Source organism: Etheostoma spectabile, unplaced genomic scaffold, assembly GCF_008692095.1.
Source record: "Etheostoma spectabile isolate EspeVRDwgs_2016 unplaced genomic scaffold, UIUC_Espe_1.0 scaffold00002618, whole genome shotgun sequence".
NCBI lineage: Eukaryota > Metazoa > Chordata > Actinopteri > Perciformes > Percidae > Etheostoma > Etheostoma spectabile.
Genome location: NW_022602925.1, coordinates 39,987 through 67,865, shown reverse-complemented (window position 1 = coordinate 67,865; position 27,879 = coordinate 39,987). Strand labels below are relative to the sequence as shown.

General features: G+C 42.0%; 4 non-coding genes across 4 annotated transcripts; 2 read left to right on the top strand and 2 right to left on the bottom strand.

Annotated features, from left to right (window-relative positions):
- Nucleotides 1–1,771: 1,771 nt before the first annotated feature.
- On the top strand, nucleotides 1,772–1,885 carry LOC116676019 (U5 spliceosomal RNA). The gene has a single exon (XR_004328585.1). It is a non-coding gene; the product is annotated as a U5 spliceosomal RNA (small nuclear RNA).
- A 3,401-nt stretch (nucleotides 1,886–5,286) lies between these two features.
- On the top strand, nucleotides 5,287–5,368 carry trnas-aga (transfer RNA serine (anticodon AGA)). The gene has a single exon. It is a non-coding gene; the product is annotated as a tRNA-Ser (tRNA).
- A 12,156-nt stretch (nucleotides 5,369–17,524) lies between these two features.
- On the bottom strand, nucleotides 17,525–17,596 carry trnap-cgg (transfer RNA proline (anticodon CGG)). The gene has a single exon. It is a non-coding gene; the product is annotated as a tRNA-Pro (tRNA).
- Nucleotides 17,597–21,018: 3,422 nt separating this feature from the next.
- LOC116676018 (small nucleolar RNA U3) lies at nucleotides 21,019–21,234 on the bottom strand. Its single transcript, XR_004328584.1, has one exon. It is a non-coding gene; the product is annotated as a small nucleolar RNA U3 (small nucleolar RNA).
- Between the last annotated feature and the right edge of the window lie 6,645 nt (nucleotides 21,235–27,879).

Below are 27,879 nucleotides of genomic sequence, written 5' to 3'. Positions count from 1 at the left end.
AACCTACTATATCATGACATGTTTAATTTACTATATTATAATTTTTGAGACAGGTCCTACAAAGATTTGTTGGATCAGTCAGATGCCGAGCGGTCCAAGGCGCTGTGTCAGGTCGCGTCTCCACTGGAGGCGGGGTTCAAATCACACTTCTGACATTACTGTTGTCTGAGACATGATAGGGAATAAAGCATAAGCAGTCTATGTATTTAGAGGACATGAATGTGCGCAAGAAACTCAATGGCCCACTACAGGTTTTGTGGGCGTCTTTATTGTCAACAGATGTAAAGTTACCATGTGTTTGTAACACGTAGACATATCTACTGCTGTCTTCACTGTCTGTGGCAAGTCCTTTAAACCTGTTCTGACTTGGCTTTTCCCACATCCTCTGAACGCTTAATAACTACTGACCTTAAGTGGCCAATAATTGTTGTGATTGTTGTGTGCCTTAAATATCAAAAAAAACACAACTGATGGTGAAAAGAAAATGACAGGTGGTTGAACACTGATACTGTAGTTATTACTGAGACAACAAAAGGCACTCTTTAAGGGTGGTAGCAAACCATTGATTCATCAATGACTCATATACCAAACCGCAGATGTGCCTTCAATAACATTATTGTGTTATCTCATAGGTACTGGAAGCCACCCGTCTCCACCAATGTATCTCTTAGCATTTATTTTCAGTCTGTGTTACAAGATTTGCAGTGAGCTTTGTATTGTCCAGCAGAAAGGCAACAGGTGTGTTACTTTTTGACTATGATTTATACCATAGCAGCGCAATCATTTTACCCAGGTTTGATTTCCAGCCACTGCAGTTGCATTTACAGGTTTTGAAGCCATATATAACATTAACATTACTTGTTTTACCCAGGTTTTTTCTTTTATTCAGTGATATTTCAATTTCCTTGCGGGAGTCATCCCAAAAGGATTAATGAGGATAAGTCTATCTCAGAAAAAAGTTTTAAAAAATCTGAAAATCTTCAGGGGATGTAGCTCAGTGGTAGAGCATATGCTTTACATGTATGAGGACCTGGCATCTCCAGCAGGTATTATGGTAGAGTCTTTAAAAGAGCTGCAACAGATATTACCTCCTGTGGTAATCTGACTGGTAGGGTTATAGAACGTAGTGGTAGACTAAGACCTCCTGTTACACAAACTAAGTAGTATGCTCTCTCTTTTATACCTCAGACTATCAGACAGCACAACAAGCACTTTAACAGTACATGTTTTACAGTTTCTATTTTACTGTATTTACATGCTTGTACTGTTATGTTTTTGTTTATTGTATTATGCTCCAGTTTTTATGGGTGTTACGGCAGGTGTGAGCATTGTAGAGATTTCACTTCAGACACTTGCAGAAATAGCCTTACTGACGATACAAAGCATAGGAATGAGCAGAGGATGGTTTTGATCCATCGACCTCTGGGTCATGGGCACTGCACTCTGCAACTTCTGACCAGGCCTTGGAGAATCTGTGATTCACATTTTGACGGAAGGTGGCAACCAAGGTTACAACAGCTTACGGGTTGTAAAGTTAAACATTTGGTAGACTTTGCAACTATCTTTTATGTGAGCTACATGATTATTCACATGTAAGACTTGTGATTGGCTGGCGTTTTAAAAATGTCATTGTGAGTACAAATATAAACATAAGTAAGTAGTCTACCAAGTTTCCTCTATCATTTTAGTTTGGACACCCAGTGAGGCTTACCACGATGGTTTGGACTGGGTCGACTAGGGTTTTCAGCTGCTCTCGAGCAGACGGCTGTTTTCACTCTGGTTTCTCTTCATACACACAAGTCTTTCGCCTTTAACTAAAGACTTCCTTGGAGGGGAACGTCGATGAGTTGAAACTATTTTGGTGGGCTTTGCTGTTTGGCCGAGCCTTTTGTACTTGTTTTTGCTTACCTTTGCTTTTACTCATCAGCTCTGTTTTAATCCCACCCAGAAAAGAGATTTTAGACATGGAACAAGCCATCTTTTATTTCCTGTGGAGGTCCAAGTGGGAACGAGTGCAAAGAAGAGTGATGAAGAAGCCAAAGGATAAAGGAGGGAAAGGAGTGCCTGACTTGTTATTGTTTATAGGGAGCAGATTCACAGCTATACACATAACAGCAGCCACGGCCCAATCCAGACATCCTAAAACTGCAGCTATGAAACAGTTCTGGATGGGATCATGCCTCAGAAGATTGAAGACCTTATCCTTTGACCTTAAAGTAACTAGTAGGGATGAGCGAGTACAGCATTATCTGTATCTGTATCTGTATCTGTGCTCGGACTGGGCGGGGCCTAACCCCGGAGTGGACAGGATTTAATCCAGAAGTGGGTCGGGTTGTCTTGAAATGGGTGGGACTTTAACCGGTATGTTATTTTAAGCATGCAATTGATATGGGTTGATCAGAGGCGGGGGGGACTCTGTTCTACGGATCAAATAGATTGAATAAATTAGAAAATTAAAAAAAAAATCTCTGACAGGCAGAGACGCGACAAATGAAAAAGGAGAGTCATGTCCTGCTCATTGTTTTTCTTATTTTTTCCCAGTTTTTTCTGTTGCGTGCAGTTGAAGCAGGAATTGACAAATTGCAAGCAGGTTCGAATACAATTTTGATTGCTCCTTATCTGGGTTAATTTAACATTAAACTGGATTTTAAATCTCAGATTAGGATTGTAACAGCTCCTGCCTTCAGGGCTTGTTCGGGAATTGAACCCAGGACTTCTCAAAGCAAGAATCATACCCCCAGACCAACGAGCCACATAAAAACATAATAATAGAAATTTATAGTTTTTTTGGCATTTAGTGTTTTTATGGCGCCACTGCCAGATTGAGCTGTCTGATTATATTGGACGAAAGACAACTTTTGAAGCAAAACATTTTACCAACATTGGAACTTGAATTTTGGTAAAAAGGAAATACAGCTTGGATTTGTCACTGACTTGAAAGACTATGGTCAGGTAGATTGTCGTGGGGTCTTTTCATGGCTCCACGGCCCGATTCAGCTTTCCGATATAATTTGACAACAGGAAACATTTGATACAAAATATTTTTACCAAAACACAGACTTGATTTTAGTGCAGTAGAAGATCAGAAATGTATTTTCACCCTAAACCGTTTAGGGATTTATAAACTAGCAAAAGTACTTTGAAATCCATTCTTTAAAACACAGGAAGCCAGTGTAAAGACTTCAGAACTGGAGTGATATGATCCAGTCTCTTGGTCTTAGTGAGGACCCGAGCAGCAGGTTTGGACAGGATTTTTTCAAATCCTGTTGACACATAAGTCCTTTAACCCTTGATATGTTCTTAATTCAATTCAATTCAATTCAATTCAATTTTATTTATAGTATCAATTCATAACAAGAGTTATCTCAAGACACTATACAGATAGACCACACTCAAGAATTCACAAGGACCCAACAGTTCTAGTAGTCTCCTCCAGAGCAAGCAACAGTGCGACAGTGGAGAAGAAAAACTTCCTTTTAGGCAGAAACCTCGGTCAGACCCAGGCTCTTGGTAGGCGGCGTCTGACGGGCCGGTTGGGGTTAGAATGAAGAGTGGCAATAACAAAAATAGGAAAAAATAGTAGTTTGTAGCAGTTCTTTGTAGTAGTTCATGGCATAGCAGGACGCCGTGCGGCATTACAAGGCACAGCAGGACGTAGCAGGACGTAGCAGGGCACCGCAGTGTAGCAGTTGAACATGGCATCAGAGAACATGGAGCGGGACCATGGCGACAGCTGCTACCCTGATTTTGGAGCCTCTCTGATCCAAGGGAACATGCTGGGGAAAAAAGAACATAAGGACTCCGGGGAATGACTCCCCAGAGCTAGGTTAGCAACAAGCATTTCTGGGACATGGATGCACATAAATGAAAAGATGGAAAGATAGAGGAGAGAGGAGCTCAGTTTATCAAAATAAGTCCCCAGCTGTCTAAAATTATTACAGCAAAACCAAGAGAGACAAGGTAAAGAGAGCTCCAGCCCGGTCAGGCTAGAACTCTCCCCAAACGGATCGGGCTGTATGCCAAGTCTCCCTTTAGTTCTATTATATTCTTGATTATATGATAGATAAATCTGACAACTATGTGACTAACTACTACTCCCTAACAATATTCGATTCTATGCCCTAACTAGAGTATCAAAATAAGTCCCAGCTGTCTAAAACTATTACAACAAAACCAAGAGAGACGAGGGTAAAGAGAGCTCCAGCCCGGTCGGGCCAGAACTCCCCCCAACCGGATCGGGCTGTATGCCAAGTCTCCCTTTAGTTATATTATATGATAGATAAATCTGAAAACTATGTGACTAACTACTACTCCTAACAAATATCGATTCTATGCCCTAACTATAAGCTTTATCAAAAAGGAAAGTCTTAAGCCTACTCTTAAATGTGGAGATGGTGTCTGCCTCCCGGACCCAAACTGGAACCTGGTTCCACAGGAGAGGAGCCTGATAGCTGAACGCTCTGGCTCCCGTTCTACTTTTAGAGACTCTAGGAACCACCAGTACCCTGAATTCTGGGAGCGTAGTGCTCTCCTAGGGTTGTAAGGTACTATGAGCTCTTTAAGATAAGATAATACATCTGGGCATTGAGACTGGAAGTGCGCTCTATCACTGAAAGCACTCTAGGGGGGTCCTGTGTCATCACATTTACAATGCATGTGTATGTACTAGCTCGCTTCGACAGCTCAGTTGGTAGAGCGGAGGACTTTAGAGGCATAAGGCTGAAATCCTTAGGGTGCTGGCTTGAAGGAGCAGTCTTTTCCAGAGTTTCCCTTCAGGGATCAATAAAGAATTTCTGATTCTGATGTAGAGATGGACAGACAACCCAAAAGTATAAACTTCTTGCCGAGACATAACAAGAAACAAAAAACTGACTATTGTAAGTAATGAATGGCTTCATGAATAGACAACCATCATCCCAATGTATGCCATTAACAGTCTATGAGTGGTCAATTAGAGTCCAATAACTTTCTTTGGGGCAACTCCTTTTTCCTCCAGATAGAGCTCATTCAGCAATAGAAAGTACCAGTTAGTGCTGAATATCTATTCCAAAACTCCCATTCTTTTATTTATTTAGCCAGCGGTGGACAACTGCTGAAATGTACTTGCTCTGCATGTGTTAGTGTCTGATGATGAACTCACAACCAAGACAACCCCAAAGATGATGATCATCAGTGTCTTTATTTGAGGTGATCTGAATGTGATTACAATGACATCTTAAGTTACAGTCTTAACCAATAGAAACGTTTATGAACATTTGTGCAAACAGGTATAGAGCTACTTGTCATGTTGTCGTGGCCGAGTGGTTAAGGCGATGGACTAGAAATCCATTGGGGTCTCCCCGCGCAGGTTCAAATCCTGCCGACAACGAGCGCTATTTTTTAAGAGTGGTAGCCAACCAATGACACATCACAGTATACCAAATCGCAGATGTGCCTTCATAAACAATATTGTCTTATCTCATAGGTACTGGAAGCAACCAGTCTCCACCAAGGTATTTCTTATCAATCTGTCTTACAAGATTTGCAGTGAACGTTGTATTGTCCAGCAGAAAGGCAACAGGTGTGTTACTTTTCGACTATGATTTATACCATAGCATTGCAAGCATTATGCCCAGGTTTGATTTCAAGCCACCGCATTTTTCAATTTCCTTGCGGGAGTCATCCCAAAAGGATTGATAAAGATAAGTCTAAGTCTATCTCAGAAAAAAGTCAAAGAATTTTAAAATCTTCAGGGGATGTAGCTCAGTGGTAGAGCGCATGCTTTACATGTATGAGGACCTGACATCTCAAGCAGGTATTATGTAGAGTCTTTAAAAGAGCTGCAACAGATATTACCTCCTGTGGTAATCTGACTGGTAAACAACACAACAAGCACTTTGAACGTACATGTTTTACGGTTTCTATTTACAGTATTATTACTTGTAGTGTAGTATATTTACTGTATTACACTCCAGTTTTTATGTGTGTTACAGCGGGAATAAAAGGTATGAGCACTGAAGTTTCTTTTTTTATGGGTGAAATAATCTCAACATGCCATTAAGTTTACTCTTCAGCAGGTGGAGACATTTCACTTCAGACACTTGCAACATCAGTTGCTGTGTTAAACATCAACAGACTGGATATATACTTACTGAAGATACAAAGCACAGGAAATAGTAGAAGATGGTTTCGATCCATCAACCTCTGGTTATGAGCCCAGCACGCTTCCGCTGCTAATATTAATATAAAGGCTTATATTGCAATCTCGTCACCCTACATGTAGGTGTACCTATGTTTAAATAAACTCACTGTAGCAAAGTTATGTAGTGTTTTTTAATTTTACCTGTGTTTTTTTTCTGTGAGGGACAGCTCTGTCAGGCTTATTTATGTAGCATGGAAGCTAGCATTGGCTAACTAGCAGCCAGCCTGCTTCCAAACAAATACTTTTTAATTATCTCAACACTTTTTAACAGTCAAACTGTAACACTGGCGGTGAGCTCCAGGTCCTGAAGCTGCAGACGGACATGGATAGCTTCAGACCCGCTCACCACTACAGGGCTGCCAACTTTTCCAAAAACCTTGGAGTGAGATTTGGGGGGCCAACCCATATTTTGCCGCGTACAAAGCAATTTCTTTGGGTCTTTATCCTTTAGGTTTTAATTGGGATTTGTTATATGGGGGGGATGGGGCTCTCCCTGGGGGGGTCTAGGGGTATGCTCCCCCAGGGAAAAAATTTGAAAAATAAACCATTAAATGGCACTTTCTGGAGAGTTTTTTTTGCAAAAAAAAAAATGGAGAAAACAAGTCTTGCATGATATGTGCAAAACTGTAGGGTTAAGAGCCTTTGCATTGTAGTATCAACAGGTTTTAGGGCATTCAGCATTTACATTATTAACTTCTTATGATATAAGAACTGACCCACACAATGTGCCAAACATAATGAATCACATGAAGAGACAGGAGCACATGTCAGCAACAGCTGAGAAGATTTGGGTCTGTGGTGAACAGGTCCAGGGGTCCCTGGTGTAGGGACCAGGGACCCAAAGTTAAATTAATGATGAGGGATCAACTAAGACCACTGAAATTCTAAAGAATGAGAACCACTGAGTTACATAAATTCTATTCCTTAACCTTTGTGCCAAGGCTCAGTAATGTTTGGCCCTCATCCTCTGTACACCACTTACTGTTTTTACTTTTTTGTGAAAATAAAGACTATTGTTCATTTTAAAAACATCAAATTAATTATTTGCAGTTACATTTAGAGATGCAGAGGTTAGAGATAAACAATAGTGGCCCAACGTTGCAGTATCGTATATATATATATATATATAATATATATATATATATAATATATATATATATATATATATATATACACCACCGGCCACTTTATTAGGTACCCCATGCTAGTAACGGGTTGGACTCCCTTTTGCCTTCAGAACTGCCTCAATTCTTCGTGGCATAGATTCAACAAGGTGCTGGAAGCCTTCCTCAGGGAGTTTGGTCCATATTGACATGATGGCATCACACAGTTGCCGCAGATTTGTCGGCTGCACATCCATGATGCGAATCTCCCGTTCCTCCACATCCCAAAGATGCTCTATGGATTGAGATCTGGTGACTGTGGAGGCATTTGAGTACAGCGAACTCATTGTCATGTTCAAGAAACCAGTCTGTGATGATTCCAGCTTTATGACATGGCGCATTATCCTGCTGAAAGTAGCCATCAGAGTTGGGTACATTATGGTCATAAAGGGATGGACATGGTCAGCAACAATACTCAGGTAGGGTGTGGCATTGCAACAATGCTCAATTGGTACCAAGGGGCCCAAAGAGTGCCAAAAATATTCCCCACACCATGACACCACCACCACCAGCCTGAACCGTTGATACAAGGCAGGATGGATCCATGCTTTCATGTTGTAGACGCCAAATTCTGACCCTACCATCCGACTGTCGCAGCAGAAATCGAGACTCATCAGACCAGGCAACGTTTTTTCCAATCTTCTATTGTCCAATTTCGATGAGCTTGTGCAAATTGTAGTCTCAGTTTCCTGTTCATAGCTGAAAGGAGTGGCACCCGATGTGGTCTTCTGCTGCTGTAGCCCATCTGCCTCAAAGTTCGACGTACTGTGCGTTCAGAGATGCTCTTCTGCCCACCTTGGTTGTAAACGGGTGGTTATTTGAGTCACTGTTGCCCTTCTATCAGCTCGAACCAGTCTGGCCATTCTCCTCTGACCTCTGGCATCAACAAGGCATTTCCGCCCACAGAACTGCCGCTCACTGGATGTTTTTTCTTTTTCGGACCATTCTCTGTAAACCCTAGAGATGGTTGTGTGTGAAAATCCCAGTAGATTAGCAGTTTCTGAAATACTCAGACCAGCCCTTCTGGCACCAACAATCATGCCACGTTCTAAGCCGCCATGTGATTGGCTGCTTAGAAATTAAGTGTTAACGAGCAGTTGGACAGGTGTACCTAATAAAGTGGCCGGTGAGTGTATATAGTACATATAGTATAGCTCAGATGTGTTTCACCAGATTTCTGCTCATATTTACAACTTTGTGCACATTCAAAATATAACTCCTCCCATCTCTGTTGTACGAGATTTGGACAGTTGTAATATAGTCTGCTATGCATGTCATTGCTCCGCTGATATGGTGGATCTCATTCAGACCGCCTGACGGACACAGAGGCCCATTTGGGTCTCTGGTCTCTGACAGAGTTTAGAGGAGGCTGTACGCGCTCTTATTGGAGGACTACACGGATGCAACGCGTCACTGCCCCCCCCCCCCAGAGCGAGTCCAATAACATGAACTGAAGTTGCTACACTACCAGCCGCGCTGCTCACCTCTATCTTACAGAGAGAGTGGACACGAAGCGACGGACGGGTCTGTGATACTCAGAGCTCATACCTGAAGCCGGGAATGCACCTGGGATGGATTGTGAAAAAAATGTTCTCAGTTTGCGACAATTTGAAAATTCCACAGACAGGGAGCGCTCTTGAACCCCTCACAGTCTCTGAAAGCACAACTAGTCGATCACAAGTGGCTCAACAGGTAAAAACATAGATAACTCATCTTTCAGAAATTTGACCGACCGGGTTGACACTTCAGCGTGAGAAATCGGGGGTGTGGCGTGTGCGCGTGTGAAACCATTTAAATGCGTGTGTCTCACGGCCAATGCGTGAGAGTTGGCAGCCCTGCCACTAGTGTTGGTGGATTAGCAAGCTAGCGTTAGAAAACTACCCCGCTTATAAATAAATACCTTTAATTATCTCAACACTTTTAACAGTCAAACTCAAACAATGGGGTGAGCTCCAGGTCTTGCAGCCACGGACGGACCACCATCAGTGGGTAAAATGCGTGCCTTTTAAATTACATTTTTATTTTTTTAAGCGGGCTGGTTGGTTAGTTTGCTAACGCTAGCTGCTATTCCCCAACACTGGCGGTGGCTCCCGAGGGGTTGCGCCGCTGCTACCGGGTCTGGAGCTTTCCGTGTCCCGCTGGAGATCAGATCACGTCGAGGTCAGCAGCGGAGCTTTCTAGCGATGTTTCCCCGCTGGCCAAGCCCACTGACGGCGGATCGTCTGCAGGACCTGGAGCTCAGCGCCAGTGTTTCAGTTTAACTGTTAAAAAGTGTTGAGCTAATTAAAAGGTATTTACAGTATTTAGAAGCGGGCTGGATGCTAGTAAGCTTATGCTAGCTTTCATGCTACATAACTAAGCCGGACAGAGTTGTCCCTCATCGGGGATAGACTTTAATGCTTTACAAACACCAAAGCAAGTAAGCGCTGTGAATAACATTACTCTTCTGAAGTGATTTTGGAGAGGGACATCAGGTAGAAATACGCTGGTTGACTAGCATGACACCATTGTATTCATATAATAATCAATCCAGGCTAACGTGAATGCAGGGCTGCCAACTCTCACGCATTGGCCGTGAGACACACGCATTTAAATGGTTTCACACGCGCACACGCCACACCCCCGATTTCTCACGCTGAAGTGTCAACCCGGTCGGTCAAATTTATGAAGATGAGTTTATCTATGTTTTTACCTGTTGGCCACTTGTGATCTACTAGTTGTGCTTTCAGAGACTGTGAGTGGGTTCAAGAGCGCTCCTTGTCTGTGGAATTTTCAAATTGTCGCAAAATGAGAACATTTTTTTCACGAGCCATCCCAGGTGCATTTCCCTGCTTCAGGTATGTGCTCTGAGTATTACAGACCCGTCCGTCGCTTCGTGTCCACTCTCTCTGTAAAGATAGAGGTGAGCAGCGCGGCTGGTAGTGTAGCAACTTCAGTTCATGTTATTGGACTCGCTCTGGGGGGGGGCAGTGCGGTTGCATCGTGTAGTCCTCCGATGAGCAGCGTACAGCCTCCTCTAAACTCTGTCAGAGACCAGAGACCCAGATGGTCCTCTGTGTCTGTCAGACGGTCTGAATGAGATCCACCATATCAGCGGAGCAATAACATGCACAGCAGACTATATTACAACTCTCCAAATCTCGGACAACAGAGATGGGAGAGTTATATTTTGAATGTGCATAAAGTTGTAACATGTGCAGAAATCTGATGAAACACATCTGAGCTATAGCCTACTATATATACTATACTATACTATACGATACTGCAACGTTGGGCCACTATTGTGCTCTCTAACCTCTGCATCTCTAATGTAACTGTAATTATTAATTTGATGTTTTTTAAAATGAACAAATAGTCTTTATTTTCACAAAAAAGTAAAAACAGTAAGTGGGCACAGAGGATGAGGGCCTAACATTACTGAACATTGGCACAAAGGTTAAAGGATTAGAATTTATGCAACTCAGTGGTTCTCATTCTTTAAATTTCAGTGGTCTTAGTTGATCCTCAACATTATTTAACTTTGGGTCCCTGGTCCCTACACCAGGGACCCCTGACCTGTTCCCCACAGACCAAATCTTCTCCGCTGTTGGTGACATATGCTACTGTCTCTTCATGTGGTTCATTATGTGTGGCACATTGTCTGGGTCAGTTCTTATATCATGAGAAGTTAGTAAATGCTAAAAGCCTAATACCTATTGATACTACAACAACACAAAGGCTCTTGACCCTACAGTTTTGCACATATCATGCAAGACTTGATTTCTCCATTTTTTGGCACAAAACTCTCCAGAAAGTGCCATTTAATGGTTTATTTTTCAAAATTTTGGCAGCCCTGTATACAGGCTTATATTGCAATCTCGTCACCCTACATGTAGGTGTACCTTTGTTTAAATAAACACACTGTAGCAAAGTTTATGCAGTGTTTTTTTAATGTTACCTGTGTTTTTTTTTCTGTGAGGGACAACTCTGTCCGGCTTATTTATGTAGCATGGAAGCTAGCATTAGCTAACTAGCAGCCAGCCTGCTTCCAAACAAATACTTTTTAATTATCTCAACACTTTTAACAGTCAAACTGAAACACTGGCGGTGAGCTCCAGGTCCTGCAGCTGCAGACGGACATGGATAGCTTCAGACCGCTCACCACTAGTGTTGGTGGATTAGCAAGCTAGCGTTAGAAAACTAACCCCGCTTATAAATAAATACCTTTTAATTATCTCAACACTTTTAACAGTCAAACTCAAACAATGGGTGAGTCCAGGTCTTGCAGCCACGGACGGACACCATCAGTAGGTATAATGCGTGCCTTTTAAATTACTTTTTTTTTTGTTAGCGGGCTGGTTGGTTAGTTCGCTAACGCTAGCTTGCTATTCCACCAACACTGGCGGTGGGCTCCCGGGGGGTTGCGCCGCTGCTACCGGGTCTGGAGCTTTCCGTGTCCCGCTGGAGATCAGATAGATCAGATTACGTCGAGGTCGGCAACGGAGCTTTCTAGCGATGTTTCCCCGCTGGCCGAGCCCCACTGACGGCGGACCGTCTGCGTCTGCAGCACCTGGAGCTCCAGTGTTTCAGTTTAACTGTTAAAAAGTGTTGAGATAATTAAAGGTATTTACAGTATTCAGAAGCGGGATGGATGCTAGTAAGCTTATGCTAGCTTTCACGCTACATAAATAAGCCGGACAGAGTTGTCCCTCATCTGGGGATAAAAACCCTGCTGCCCCCTCCCCCCCATCCTGTTGGCTCAGAGCTCCACAGACTAAGTCCACAGGTACAACTTAGTTTTTCACCAAATGTATCGCAAGAAGTGTTGCAAAAGTCGAGGGTGCAGACTCGCCGCTGTGGAAAAGTGACTGAAGTGAAAAAAAAATGAAATAAAGTACAAGTACAGAATTTTTTTCTACAAGCTCTCAAATCATATTCTCTAAGTGCTCACATCACATCTACGCGCTCTCACATTTGCACCATATTTACCTTCATATTCTTTGTTGAACTTTATTGCTTTACAAACACCAAAGCAAGTAAGCGCTGTGACTAACATTACTCTTCTGAAGTGATTTTGGAGAGGGAAATTAGGTAGAAATACTCTGGTTGACTAGCACGACACCATTGTATTCATATAATAATCAATCCAGGCTAACGTGAATGACAGTGACTGCATGTTGCTTCCTCTAAATGTCAGGTTGTGGTCGACTAGCGAGGCCAGCTCGTCAGTTTGATTAACTGACCAGACCTGCAAGCCTCTTGTTTCTTTGGGCTAGTTGTATTAGCTTTAGCCTGGCTGGTAGCAGCTTTCTGCTTGTTTCTTTAAGCTAACTATATTAGCTTTAGACCGGCTGGTAGCAGCTTTCTGCTTGTTTCTTTAAGCTAACTATATTAGCTTTAGACCGGCTGGTAGCAGCTTTCTGCTTGTTTCTTTAAGCTAACTATATTAGCTTTAGCCTGGCTGGTAGCAGCTTTCTGCTTGTTTCTTTAAGCTAACTATTTTAGCTTTAGCCTGGCTGGTAGCGCCTTTCTGCTTGTTTTTTTAAGCTAACTATATTAGCTTTAGCCTGGCTGGTAGCAGCTTTCTGCTTGTTTCTTTAAGCTAACTATATTAGCTTTAGCCTGAGTGGTTGCAGCTTTCTGCGGTGGGAAATGGCCGGGAGACGTTGTGATTATGTTGCATTAATCAGGGGGTTTAGTTTGTATTTGAGGAGAACATAAAACCCCAACTACTGTAGCGTCACTCACTACCCATCAAATACTATGACATCACTGTGTCAGAGGCAGCTGTTGCCAACGGTAGGCTACTTTTCTACACACGGAGAGCCTCACTTCCCATACCAAACCCCGTCGGACTAACGTCACATACACACGTTGCCCACATGGCTACCTGTCTTAAAGGGGAACGGTCGGATGGTAATAATCATGTAAAGGAGAAACGGTGAAAGGTTACTTTTCTATCAAGCAGCAAAAAAGTATTAACGTCAACATCGTAACGTCCTGCAATGTGACTTTCGTGCATGCGCACATCGCGATGTCAATGCTAAAACACAATATTGTTCAGCCCTAACTGACGGTATACTTCAGTAAGCTAGTTTGGCAATTTTATCTTGGGTAATGCCACATGTAAGTATATCTTAGTTTATTTAGATACCCAACATAGGTTATACTACGTACACTGTATAACAATACATTACGTGTTTCTTTATTTCATCTTACATTTTTGCTAGCCTACTGTATATACCACCGCATTAGAATGTTGTGTAGTTACATTATTTTTACAATTATCTTTGTTTAATATCTGTGACTCATTAATATCTAAGTGACTGGTCATTGTGTTTCCTCCCAGTTTCACCCTTTGTTACTCAAATAAACGTGTTACAATGATCCCAGCCGCCAGTGCTTGATGGTGGAAGGTGTTTAGCTGCTGGTCAGATTGCACAGCGTTACATGCGTGCAGGACAATACGTATTTCATGGTAATTTTAGAATAACAGAGGTGAAGAGATTCCCTGGAAAATACCAGAAGCATTTCCAGGTAATCTCTGCACCTCTGTTATTGTAATATTACCATGTAATAAAAATTGAAACAGGCAGTTTTGCTTTTTGCACCACTGCCTTCTAAAGCTCTAGCCAGGCGCCATTCCTCGCCTAAAACAATATAGCCAACAATATGGCTAACTAGTCAAGGAACAGCAAGAGACTTGGTATTTAAGAATTCAAACTGACTATGTGACAGATGTGTAATCTGTCATGTCCTTCCTTCTGAAGCTCTAGCCAGGCGGCATTCCTCGTCTAAAACAATATGAGTCATTCCAGTAAGTGAAGAGGAAACTCACATCTACAAAGATAAATTTGATAGGTGTGACTCCCTGATGGTCTAGTGGCTAGGATTCAGCGCTCTCACCGCCGCGGCCAAGGTTCAATTCCCGGTCAGGGAATGGTCAGGACTTGAGAGACTCAGGTGTGATGTTTGAAAGAATAAGTTCCTGGACTTGATTTTGATTTGTCAAATTCTTCCTCATTAGTTTAAATGAACTGACAACATCAGTTATATGACTTACAGTTCTCAAAGACGCACACAATCTCAACTGGTTATCCTTTAGACAGCTAGTCTCTTTTTCTTTTCTCTCACTTTTTGTCTCTGTCTGGCCTTATGTATTTGCTTGTATTACATCAAGTGACGTGTATACCAATGACCGTAAAGATTAATATGTACAGTACGTGGTTTTCAGAACTGTACCTTCAGATAAAGGTAAGGCCACTTGGGTTATCCTTGGGCTGCTCTATATTCACCTGCAGAATGATAAACCCTAAAGTTGACTTACTCCAGGTTATTTAAGCAACAAACGTCCCTGGGTGGACTTGAACCACCATCCTTTCGGTTAACAGCCGACTGCGCTGACCTATTGCGTCACAGAGACTGCACCTGTCTGATGTTTTATGAGCGGGAGCTCGATCTTTGAGCCACAAGCATTTGCTTTATGGCTTTTTGAGGTTGAGCTGCACATGTATGCTTATCAGGCTATTTTCCTGTTTATATTTCCTTATAAATTGGGGAAGCTGACTCATGCGGAAATGTAGAGGCTGGACGTGCATTGTATTTTTCTTACATGTCAATTGGATTCTGACTTTGAATTCAAATATTTGGCATCCAAGACAATTTGGGAACTGATGATGTATCAGTCATTGTGCTGGTGGTTTCTTGGTCACAGCAACAAGATTGATCATTGACATACAGTTGCACGCCATGTGTCCCACCCATGTATGGGTGGAGCCTTATGTATTTGCTTGTATTACATCAAGTGACCTGCATACCAGAATCAGAATCAGAATCAGCTTTATTCGCCAGGTATGAGGACACATACGAGGAATTTTTCTTTGGAGCAGTGTTGCTCACACTGTGCTTACACACAAAACACAAAACAACCAAAACAAAAAAATATACACACTAGTCTATACACACAATATATACATACTCTAAACAGAACAATACAGAGGCCGTCAGAGATGGCAAAAGTACTCACTGCCCGTGCTCAAGTAGAAGAACAGATAATTGTGTTAACAAATACTCTGGTAAAAGTAGAAGTACTGATTTAACTTCTTTACTTATGTTGTTTTTACACTTTGTTTTTGTACAGACTTAACAACTTTAAGGCTATTGTCACCGTTTTGACAGAGCCCTGCTTCCAGTCTCTATGCTAAGCTAAACTTGCTGCTGGCTGTAGCCCTATTTTATCATTATCATTACTTTAATCCTGGTTTTAAGTACATCATGTTTGGAGCAGCCCAAGTTAACTTTAGCATTGTATATTAACGTTGTCCCCATCTCAAAATAAAGTTTTCCATGGGTATTTGTTCCAGTATGGGAATGTAGGCCATCACTTTGTGCCAGAGTCTCGGCCAGAACATCGGCATGAGGTGGAACAACGTACGCAACTCTGCAGGTAAAAGATAACATGAAACCTTGAGAATGCAGGGGGGCGATAGAGAGATCTAATAAACCAGGCGCTTAACTGAATAAATGATCCAAGCAAGATCAATGTGGGAAGGATTGAGAGGAGGAGGGATGGTTTTGAGGGGGGGTGTTGGAGAGAGAGTTGGGTGTTGTATCCGTGTCCATCAGTTCTCTTCTGTCATTAGACTCTTCTATTGGGTGACAAGTCACCTGTGTCCAAGAAGGAGGGGGCGGTGGTTAGAACATTGCTGCCACTGAACACTGGGCTCTGACTAATGTTGAAGAGCCATTATGCCTATTATTTAACGTCAGGACAAGAGCTCAGTGCACACACTATAGGCTCTCCATACCTCTGTCACTAGGTGCCAGTTCTATGGAAAGTCTATTCTTCTTTGCTGATCATAACTCTCGCTGCAGCATGTGAAGTGTTATATCTTGGGTTGTAAATGCCAATTAACACATTTTTTTCCTTTACTTTCATTTCCTTTGAGTGGAAAACACACACCAGGGCTGCACGATATTGACAAAATGTGATATTGCAATATTAATTATGAATACTGCAATAACGATATGTTTTCAGATATTTTTAAACATATGTAAAATTACAAAAAAGATTCATAACAAATTAAACAAGTTTTCTTACAACAAAAGTGTTATTTCTACTGACTGTCTGTCGTTGCGCCACAAGGTCTACTTACTAATGAATATACACATCAACTTTATTTTGGATTAATGCAAATACACATCAACTTTCTTTTAAGCTGCAGTTCTAGAATGTTAAATTGCAGTTCTAGAAAATAGGTTGAAGTTGTAGAATTTGAACATGCATTGTCACCAGACTTTAGTTTGATCTGAGGAACAGGAGGTCAGCACAGGCCATGATTGTAGAATGCACGCACATTTTAGACTGGTAAATTACAGGGATTTTTACACTGGGATGGAACTGCTAATCTTGTGACTAGTATCCACCGGATACTGTAAAACACCCCTGCCCAACGTGGGGCTCGAATCCACGACCCTGAGATTTAGAGTCTCATGCTCTACCGACTGAGCTAGCCAGGCACTTCTTAACCTTTGTGTTGTCCTTCGGGTCCTGGGGACCCGTGCAGTTTTACCCATAGTGTTATCCTTCGGGTCCCCAGGACCCGTGGTGTTGTACTTTGGGTTCCAGGGAGCCGTAGCATTGTTCCTTGGGTCCCGGGGACCCTTGACGTGGTCCTTTGGGTCCCTGGGACCCACAACGTGGTCGTTTGGGTCCCGGGGACCCTTGACGTGGTCCTTTGGGTCCCTGGGACCCACAACGTGGTCGTTTGGGTCCTGGGGACCATTGACGTTCCTTTTTGGGTCCCAGGGACCCATGACGTTTCCTTCGGGTCCCAAGGACCTGTGGCATTGTCCTTTGGGTCCCGGGGACCCTTGATGTTGTCCTTCGGGTTCCAGGGACCCACGGTATTGGCCTTGCGGGTCCCAGGGACCCTTGACGTTGTCCTTCGGGTCCATAGGACCCTTGATATTGTCCTTCAGGTCCAAAGGACGCTTGACTTTGTCCTTCAGGTCCCGGGGGCCCTTGACGTTGTCCTTTGGGTCCATGGGTCCACATTGTCATTTGTTCCTCACATTTTTACCCAGTTTTTTCTATTGCGTGCAGTTGAAGCAGGATATGAAAAATTGCCAACACATTGCTTGCTCCTAATCTGTGTTAAACAGCTGTTACGTCCAGTAACAGTAACAGCTTCTGCCATCAGGGCTCGTCCGGGAGTTGAACCCAGGACCTCTCACACCCGAAGCGAGAATCATGCCACTAGACCAACGAGCCACTTAAAAGCCAGTTAAGTCTAGTAGATTGTCATGGGATGCTTTCATGGCTCCACGGCCCGATTCAGCTTTCTGATCTCATTTGACAACAGGAAACATTTGATACAAAAAATGTTACCAAAATACAGACTTGATTTAGTCAGTAAAAAGTGATAGTAAAATCGTGATGAATTTGGTGGACAATTTAGAAAATTAAGTTACTTAACACTTTAAACTGTTACATCTCCTCTGTATTCAGGAAGCTCACATAGAAGATAGTTGCAAGGTCTACCAAATGTTTAACTTAACAACCTGTAAGCTGTTGGAACCTTGGTTACCACAGGTTCCCAAACCTCCCCTCAATATGTATGTATATTAAAGATTTTCCAGCCCCACAAACTGAACAGCAGAGCAGAGTGGCGCAGCGGAAGCGTGCTGGACCCATAACCCCCCTATGCTAATTCCCTACACTTTGTATAAGCATCAAGTCTGTTGATGTCTAACAAAGCATCTGATGTTGCAAGTGTCTGATCTGAAATGTCTCCACCTGCTGAAGAGTAAACTTAATGGCATGTTAAGTTTGTTGAATCTATAAAAATGGAAACTACAGTGCTCATTTCTGCCGTAACACCCATAAAAACTGGAGTGTACTACAATAAATATAAATAAATATACTACACTACAGTAAAATAGAGACTGTAAAACATGTACATTTAAAGTGCTTGTTGTGCTGTCTGATAGCATGGGGTATAAAAGAGAGAGCATACCGCTTAGTTTGTGTCACAGGAGGTCTTAGTCTACCACTACGTTCTATAATCCTACCAGTCAGATTACCACAGGAGGTAATATCTGCTGCAGCTCTTTTAAAGACTCTACCATAATACCTGCTGGAGATACCAGGTCCTCATACATGTAAAGCATGAGTTCTACCACTGAGCTACATCCCATGAAGATTTTCAGAGTTTTTTTTACTTTTTTCAGAGATAGACTTAGACTTATCTTTATTAATCCTTTTGGGAAGACTCCCGCAAGGAAATTGAAATATCACTGAAAAAAAGAAGAAATCTGGGTAAAACATGTAATGTTAATGTTGTATATGGCTTCAAAACCTGTAAATGCAACTGCGGTGGCTGGAAATCAAAACTGGGCAAAATGATTGCACTGCTACGGTATAGTATAAATCATAGTCGAAAAGTAACACACCTGTTGTCTTTCTGCTGGACAACACAATATTCACTGCAAATCTTGTAGTGAATTAAAACACATCATGCTATAGAAGGTTCTCAGTCATCCATGTCATAGTGAACAAGGGAAGGTTTCTCAACTGTCAGCCCAAATATATGGAGACATGGACACATGGAAGAAAGTCACCAGTGTGGCAATGTGTTTGACAATGGCAATACATTGCGCGGGATGTGAAGGCATTCCTCGCCTAAAACAATGTGAGTCATGACAGTAAGTGAAAAGGAAACTCACATCTACAAAAATAAATTTGATAAATGGGACTCCCTGATGGTCTAGTGGCTAGGATTTGGCGCTCTCACCGCCGTGGTCCGGGTTCAATTTCAGGTCAGGGAATGGTCAGGATTTGACACATTGCAAAAAAAAATCTGTGATTTTGCATACATTTTCCTTTTAACTTTACAGATTTTTCCTGTATTTTTTAAATACAGAAAAACACCAATAAATTACAAAAATAAACTGTAAAACCACCTGTGGGAGTGGAACCTGGATGTGTAGAGATGGGATTTCAAACAATGCACCTTTTGACATTTTGACATGTCACAGTAGGAAAAGCAAAGGTATAAAAAAAAATTAATTATGGCTCAACTCAATTTACATTTTTACAGTAGACATAAGGCATTACAAAGTCAAGAAACTAGGTGCTGATAGTGAAGGGCAAATGAAGCTTTGGTGAAGCACTGAACCACTTAGAGGAATTGGTTTGAAAATGGGTTCATTACTGGAAGCTTCAGTAACAGGGACCTCGCCTGGTGAAGGGCCAAGGCTGCATCCAAATGATCCCGACAAGATAGTGGACAGGAGGCTTTAGACTAGTGACACTCACGTATACTAACAATGGGATAGCATTCTTTTTGAAATAAAGATTGATGGATTTGTGTATTGTATTATTGGGTATTAGGTAAAGAGTGCTTGGGGAAACAGAGGATGTGCTGGGAAAATATGGCACAAGTTGGGTGTGCTTGTGTAACTATGGCGGGGGGGGGGGGGGTATGTGGGACAGGGACCACTCATTGATTTTTATTAAGGAACATTATTTTTTCCACATTATTGGACTGGAAAACTATGACTGTTGGTTGTGCATATGCATCAAACAAGAGTTTGGAATATTCTATTCTGAGACCTTGAATGGAGTCCTGTATGGGGCTCCAAAACTCCATAGTTCTGCTGGGGGACTTCAACGCACACATGGGCAAGGATGGAGATACTTGGAGAGGCGTGATTGGGAGGAACGGCCACCCTGATCTGAACCAGAGTGATTGTCTTTTGTTGGACTTCTGTGCTAGTCATGGATGGTCCATTACAAACACCATGTTCAAACATAGGGTGCTCATAAGTGTACGTGGTACCAGAGCACCCTAGGCCGAAGAAGTGAAGAGAGGGGCGGAACTGTCTACTGATCTCCATCTGGTGGTGAGTTGGGTCAGGGTATGGGGGAGGACTCTGGACAGACCTGGTAAGCCCAAACGGGTGGTACGGGTAAATTGGGAATGTCTGGAGGAGGCCGCAGACTTTCAACTCACACATCCGGCGGAGCTTTTCGTGCATCCCTGTGGAGGCTGGGGGCATTGAACCTGAGTGGACAATGTTCAAAGTTTCCATTGCTGAAGCTGTGGTGGCGAGCTGTGGTCTTAGGGTCTTAGGTGCCTCAAGGGGCGGTAACCCACGGACACCCTGGTGGACACCAGTGGTCATTGAAGCCGTCCGACTGAAGAAGTCCTTCGAGGATATGTTATCCCAGCGGAGGCACTGGCAAGGTACCGACGGGCCCAAAGGACTGCAGCCTCTGTCGTGACAGAGGTACAGCAAGGGAGACGTTCAGAGAAGACATGGATAAGGACTTTCGGTCAGCACCAAGGTGCTTCTGGAAAACCGTTCACCACCTCAGGAGAGGGAAGCGAGGAATCATCCAAGCTGTGTACAGTAAGGATGGAATGTTGTTGACCTCAACTGAGGAGGTAAGGAGGAACTCCTAAATCCAGCTGAAACGTCCTCTGTGGCAGAGGCAGAGGTGGAGGATGATGGGGGTTTGTCATCAATTTCCCTGTTGGAGGTCACTGAGGTAACCCTAATGTCTTTCAAGTAACATTGTCCACCATGGACAAGACAAATATTTCAAGACTGGCAATAGCTGTAGTTAGTTAAATAGCTTAGCACATTTTATCATTTTTATTCACATTAGTTTTCCATACATCTACTAATACCACTCTGATCATATTCCCTTCCTCAATGCTCCATAAAGAAGCAAAGAACAATCATCAATGACAGAGAGCATATGAAATGAATCATTACTCTCTGTCAGCTTCATGCTCAGAAAGGAATATCACGAATCATCATTGTGGTCAGCGAGACCAAACACTTTAGAAACACATTCCTCAAGTCAGAAACTCTAGAAATGATCCCTGAAAGTATAGTCTTGGTTAGACTGAGGGGGGAAACTGCATCTCATTCACTGCAGAGTGATTGTCACTCAGGGTTCAGAGGGACAGAAGCTAATCGTTACGTGCTCCAGATGACTCTGAGGTGAGAAAATCTATTTAGATCTTTAAGAAGACCGATATGTAGATTGAATTAGATTTTCAGTCACTGTTGTCTCAATACTTCAGTGTCAGCCTACTTATTCTCTCCAATAAATGCTCCAGTCCTTTCTTTGCATTAATACTGGTTCTTAACATGCTCCCACTGGCTCAGATTATGGAAAACAACAAAATAAGTTACCATAGTTATGCGGACGACACACAAATTTACATAACCCTATCGCCAGGGCCCAGTTTTTCAAAAATAAACCACTAGGATTTTGGATAACGGATTGGATCAAATGTTGAAAATGGGTTTTTCAAAAGAAAAAACGGATTGCATAATCGGATTAGATCACATAATCCAATCTTGGTTTTGATCTGGATCAAACCTTTAGTTTGGGTTTTTAGAACTTTTTTGTAGGATTTGGATCACTTTGATCCAAGAAAACCTGGATTAAACTGATCCCATCAGAAGGGTGGACTCAGTGTGGATTTCATGCCCAAAATGTAATGAAAACTTTAAAAATGTATCAAATAATACTATATTTGGATAATGCAGTATCTTACAAGATATCCTATTTATTCATAAGGTTTTAATTTTATTTGTTCATCCATCAGGCTACAGTGATTAGGTAGGCTTTAATGTAATCAGCCTTTCAGTATAGGCCTACAGCGAAGTAGAAAGAGTTTGGCCTCATAAAATAATCCCCCAAACAGCTGTCAAAATTGACCAAAAACAATACATTTTGTTCTGTCAATAATTGAGATATATATATATATATATATATATATATATATATATATATATATATAGGCCTATATATTCATCACAATCGAAAATATTTTTGTTTTTAGAATATTTATTAGTGATGCATGCAATGATTACAGAATAACCAAAAAAATGCAAAGAATGGCAATCACTGATTTTTGAAATCCAAAACAAATCCAAATCAGAAATAGTGTCTAACTATTGCGTCCCTTGTTGCACGTCCTGTTTGCTCGTTGTTGCAGAATGCAGGAGGTTGGTTAGGGTCTCCAAGGGGCTCAGGTGCATCATTGTCAGCACAGAGAGGGACAGTGCGCTTAGTAGCGATGTTGTGCAGGACAATACAGGCAAGGGTTATGTTGCATGCTTTCTGTGGTTCCGCTGTCAGGTAGTTAAGGCATGCAAAGCGCCTCTTAAGAACTCCATTTAAATGCTCAATTGCAAATCTTGCTCTGCAATGAGCAGTGTTGAAGCGTGCCTGCGCCGGTGTATTTGCTGTTACAAAAGGAGTTATCAGCCATGGTAGGAGTGGGTAGGCACTGTCTCCTAATATTATGCCATCTGGTCGGTTGGTTTGGAGGTCTCCATATAGAACGCTCTCCCTCAGGATGCGTGCATCATGGACAGACCCAGGCCACTTGACAACGCAGTTGGTGATGATGAGGTCAGCATCACACACAAGTTGGACATTGATGCTGTGCCTCCCCTTTCTGTTTATAAACTCCCATTCATTCTCACGAGGTGCTTGTATATGCACATGTGTGCAGTCGATTGCTCCAATAGTATTGGGCATATTCCCCAAAAGAAAAAAGCTGCGCTTGGCCTGGGCAATCTGGTTGTCCTTTGGAAAAGAAACAAATTCATTGACCAGGCTGGCCAGTGCGATTGACACATCTCTCACCACATCAGACACAGCTGATTTCACCACTCCCATATAGTCACCAACAACTTGATAGAAAGTCCCACATGCATAAAATCGGAGACCAATGAGGATCTGGTCTTCCACAGACAGACCGTGACTCCTTTGGGTTCTGTGTTGAAGTTTTGGCCTGAGAAGGTTCACAAGGTACTCTATATCAGCCTTCCCAAAGCAAAACCGGACATACAGCTCCTCAGTGGTGTATTGCTCCAGTGGCTTAGTACGTTCAACATACACCCTTTGACGGTATCCTCTCCTGGCAAAGTGGTGGTGACGGTGGACAACACCTGCCATTTCACTGGCTCTCTGTGAATCCTCTGAGAAAGGCTGATTTATATGGCTGTGTAATTGGTCTTTTTCAAACACACCTGATACAACTGATTAGATTTGGCTTGTGTTCAATTGAGGCAATTGGACCCAAGGCCTATAATTGATGAACAATGTTCACTATAGTAAAGCAACGGAACCATGGACTCAAGAAGCTGTAACTTCACTGCTGCTGAAACCAATGCACTACTAGAGGGTGTTCGGTGCCATTATGGAACAATAGTGGGAAGTTTTAATTCTGCTAAGGATACCAACAAAAAGAAAAATGATGTTTGGATTTTAATCACAGAAAATGTGAATGCCATAGGGTCTGGCCAGAGGAGGACCACAGACCAAATCAAATTGCGGTGGAAGAATCTTAAGGCCAGGGCAACAAAGGACCATGCTGAAGCAGAAAACCCACAAACAGGCAACAAGCCATTTAAGAGGGGAGATTACACAGATGTGGTCCTCGACATCACTGGAGGTGAGAAGTCGCAAGCTCTCCATGGTATTCAAGGTGTTGTAGGGGATGGCGAGCCTTGGATTGAGGAGGAGGAGGAGAATCTGCCAGTTCCTCCTGAGGCTGATCCAGAGAGCGTATTTATATTGAATCTCAGCTCTGTTCCTGAGGAAGAAGCTGGATCCTCATTGGTTGAGCCAGTGTTGGTTGCCACAGGATCTCAGAGGAAAGGCTTGAAGCGCCCTTCATCAAACAAAGATGATGATTACAAGGCACTTCTGCAAAAAGAGACTGAAAGGGCAGAAGCACAGCGTTGTCTGGCAGAGGAACAACTGACTGACCAAACTGCAGCAAACCAAGGCCAGACTTGAGATTCGCCTCCTAAAGGCTACGCTCAGACAAGCTGGTCTGTCCACATCAGATGAGGAAGTCTGAAATTATTGTTGAGTATTTGACATTTTTAATGTGTGTGTTTTCATTTCAAATAAAAATAAACTTATATTGACCCCACACTGGCCATTCTACTTGTTGCTCTTTACATATCTATAGTTCTACATTGTGATTTCCTATCCTGTTTGAGCACTGGTTATCCAGATTTGGTGATCCTGAAAAGTTCCTATCCGGATCAGATTGATCCAATCCGATGCTGTTTTGAAAAACTGGCTCAAAAGTAAGATGGATTACGTGATCACGGATCGCAAAAAAAAGGATTACTAAATCCGGATCAATTTGATCCAGATTACATTTTTTGAAAAACTGGGCCCAGGGGACTATAGTCCAATACAAAAACTGACTAAGTGTATTGAACAAATTAACGGCTGGATGTGCCAGAACTTTCTGAATTTAAATTAAGAAAAAACTGAGGTGTTTTTTTTTGGAGCAAAAGAGGAACGATTAAAAGTCTGCACTCAGCTTCAAACAACAATGTTAATATTAATGGCTCGTTGGTTTAGTGGTATGATTCTTGCTTCAAGTGCGAGAGGTCCTGGGTTCAAATCACAGAGAAGCCCTGAAGGGCAGGAGTTGTTACAATCCTAATCTGAAATTTAAAATCCAATTTGATGTTAAATTAGCCCAGATTAGGAGCATTCAAAATTGTAATACAAATGCTGGCTATTTTTCATGTCCTGCTTCAACTGCACGCAATAGAAAAAAACTGGGAAAAGAAATGAGGAACAATGAGCAGGACGTGACTCTCCTTGTTCATTGGTCTAGGTTTATGATTCTCGCTTAGGGTGCAATAGGTCCTGGATGAGACTACTTTGCATATAAGTAGAGGAATGGATTGAATAATCTTAGTGGCAAAATCAAGTCGCTTTCCAGCCGCTGCATTTATCAATGTACGATCATTCTTACGCTCTGATTGGTGTGATACGAACGTTTCATGAATATCACGTAAAGCCTGTCGTAAAAAGATTTCTGAGCTCATATCTCCCCCACCTCTTTTTTTTGATTCATGTTATGTCTCGGCAAGAAGTATTATGCTTTTGGGTTGTCTGTCCATCTCTACATCAGAATCAGAAATACTTGATTGATCCTGGAAGGGAAACTCTGGAAAAAAAATTCTCCTTTGAGTCAGCGACCTAAGGATTTCAGCTTTATGCCTCTACAGTCCTCCGCTCTACCAACTGAGCTATCGAAGGGAGCTAGCACTGATATATGAACTTCCCATTCCCGTGATTGTGATAACACAGGACCCCCCTGGTGGTGCTTTCAGTGATAGAGCGCATTTCCAGTCTCAATACCCAGATTTGAAGTGAAAAAGTGCTGAGCCTAACTGCCTTCCAAGCAGTTGACCTTGGTTCTTTGAATCTGTTGAAGCTTTCTTTGAATTGTGTTATTTGCTATTTTTGCAAGAAGTCAGCAGAAAGGTTACTTGCCCAACCTGGTTTGATAAAACATTAGATCTCTTTGGGCTGCACAATTATGGCCAAGATTCTAATCATGATAATTTTTATAAATATGGAGATCACGATTATTTGTTGATTTTCTAGTCCAAAGTGCTGGAAAGAAAGGTTTCATCAATCGTTGAACCTCAGGTTAACAAGGAACAATCTCAGCAAGGTTTCTGATTCTAGTTACTTCACCAACTTCAGCCCAAATAACACCACTGTAAGACATCACATTGGTTGGCTTCCAGCTATGTGATAAATGCAAAGGGCAGTAGTGGGATTTGAACCCACGCCTCCAGAGACATTGGAGCCTTAACACTCTGGGCCCTGAGGCCATTTTTACAGTTTAATTTCCGTCTGGATTTATTTTATAAAAAAGCTTGTAAAACATCAACCCTGTTGTCTACAGTCAAGATATGAACATCATTTTTTTTAGGACAAACTGGGTTATTGGAATATTTGGGTTGCAGTGAGGTCACTTGCATGTTAAAAATGGTTGTAGGGCCTTTAAGATAAATAAATAAATAAATGAATCTTCCAGATATGTATTGATATCACAGACATATAAGTAAAACCTAAGCCATTTTCCATTCTAAAACACTTCTCATATGTCTTGGGAGTCACACTGTGAAGAAATAATCATTATAACTTATACAGTTGACAAAATACATTTATTTTTTCCAAAAAAGTCAAGACGAATTGCTCTCATGACATTTACTTATGCCAATAATAACATAATAATGTCATATTTATTGATATTACACCCACAGCAATGTTATACAAGCAAATATGTGTCTAAATATTGCATTATTTGGCCTTCCATAGAGTCTATAGGCATTTTTGTCCCCTCTGGCCTTCCATACAAGAGGGGTGCCTTTATCTCCCATATATGGGCATGAACTTCCTGAAAAGTATACAGTACAGACACAGAGCAAGAGAGCAGAGATTAGACGAACGATTGGCAGAAATGAGCCAAAACGCGATGAATTATGGATATAAAGTGGATCAATCTTGGATATAACAGTATGGATTTAAAGCCCAAAGAGGCTGAAGTTCCTGGCTGGATAGAAAATCCCCTGTAGAGGCTAGAAAGACAGGGAAAAGACAGTGAGTAAATCGCTTGTATGGTTCAAAAGTTATTAAACTATGAATCAGAGGTACTTTTTTACTCGTGGGCGAGTGTCTCGGGCTCAGAGGGTTAATAGAGGTACAAATTGCTATAGTAATTAGGTAGATACATCCCGAGCTAACGTTAGCTAACTGAACCTATCATTTAACATTAGGCTGTTAGCTAGCTAGGTTGCTGTCTTTTTTTTGCCATTTGTGTTTTAAAAATGTTATGTCCGATGGCATTTTCACGTCTTTTTATATGCCGTTACTATATATGCGTAACGTTAGCAGAGATTTAGTAATTGGTGTGTTTATCAGTTGTTACTGCAGGATGGGAGGTAACGCTGCACCCTGTCTGTCACTAGCTAGCTAGCAACGATGAATAAAGGCTAACATGTATTAGTAGTTGCCTATGTAACAAGTATAATGTTCCGTAATGTTACAGTATATTATTCACAACGGTCAACATCTTTTCTCGTGTTAACTGTCTTTTAACAGGGACAAACGGAGGAGGTCACTGATGACGGGAACAGAAGACACGCAGGCAGACAGGCCAACGAGAGATGTTGTAACAATAAATGTATTAAATTAACTGGTCTGCGTCATTAGGTTCTTGTGTGTGTGTGTGTGTGTGTGTGTGTGTGTGTGTGTATATAATATAAATAATTGAACAGCACAGTTCAGAGTTCCACATCCATTTTGCCGTCCAGTGTTTGAAATGCAGCGCGGAGGTGAAGGCGGAGAAACAAATTAAATGATTTAAGAACACAATGACGTGGACTTGCTAGCCTCTTCCATTGGACATGTTCTCTGAATGCTAAGGAGGACTCTGAACTGCCTCTGGAGGACCTGAATTGGAAGGACTAGTCCAGTGTTTCCCAGACTTAGGGTCGGGACCCAAAATTGAGTAAAATGCATATCAATCTTATTTAAATGAGTGTTCTTTTTTGCTACACTGGTCTGTTCAGCTCAGATGTTTTTTTTTTTTCTCTCTCTCACTCTCTCTCTCTCTCTCTCTCTCTCTCTTCTCTTATCCTAGGAGGGGATAAGAAAATGAGTTGAGAAAGGGGTGAGACACAGAAAGGAGA